The following is a 953-nucleotide window of genomic DNA, read 5'->3' as shown; positions in this document are numbered from 1 at the left end:
GATATCAAGATTGATGACAGAGTTAGTGAGGACTGGGTTAAAGACATGTTCTTAAGAACAATTGGTAGGAGTGTAACTTGTCACAACATTTAGAGAAAAATTGTATAGTAACAACTATTATTAAAAATAATATTTTTTGGCAGAACAATTTAACTGCTTGTTATCCTAGGGAATAATTTTTACAGATACACATGAAATTATATACCATGATTTTTATTGTAATGCTGCATATAATGGAATAAAAATTAAAACATTCCAAAGATTCATCAATAAAATGATAGTTAAGACAAAGAAATAAATCTAAAATAAAAAAAGCAAGAGAAAAGTATCAAGTCACATAGAAGAGAATTTCCATTAGACTAACAGAAGATTTCTCAGCAGAAATCTTACTGGCAAGAAGATAATGGGATGATGTATTCAAAATACTGAAAGAAAAAAAAAAATTGAGGTAATTCATCACCACTAGACCACCTTACAAGAAATGCTTGAGGCAGTACTACATCTGGAAAAGAAAGGGGGATATCTATCATCGTGAAAACACATGAAAGTATAAAATTTGCTAGTAGAACATATATACAAATGAGAAAGAGATAAACAATGAGGGAGGAAGAAAGGAACAAAGGATATGCAAAACAATCAGAAGCCAATTAATAAAATGACAGGAATAAGTCCTCACCTATCAAAAACAACCTCGAATGTAAATGGTTTATTAATAAATTCCCCAGTTAAAAGATATAGAGTGGATGAATGGATAAAAAAACAAGACACAGCTATATGCTGATTTTAAGAAAATTACTTCCCTTGTGAAGACATAAAGTTAAGGGATGGAAAATGATATCCCAAACAAACAAAAATCAAAATAACCAAAATTGTTTAGGAGTAGCTGTACTTCTAATAGACAAAATAGGTTTTAGTCAAAAACCATAAAAGAAGACAAAAGAGGTCATTGTGTA

Source organism: Propithecus coquereli, unplaced genomic scaffold (genome assembly GCF_000956105.1).
Source record: "Propithecus coquereli isolate 6110/MARCELLA unplaced genomic scaffold, Pcoq_1.0 Scaffold235, whole genome shotgun sequence".
Classification (NCBI taxonomy): Eukaryota; Metazoa; Chordata; class Mammalia; order Primates; family Indriidae; genus Propithecus; species Propithecus coquereli.
The sequence above is the reverse complement of the archived record's forward strand: the minus strand, read 5'-3'. Positions refer to the sequence as shown.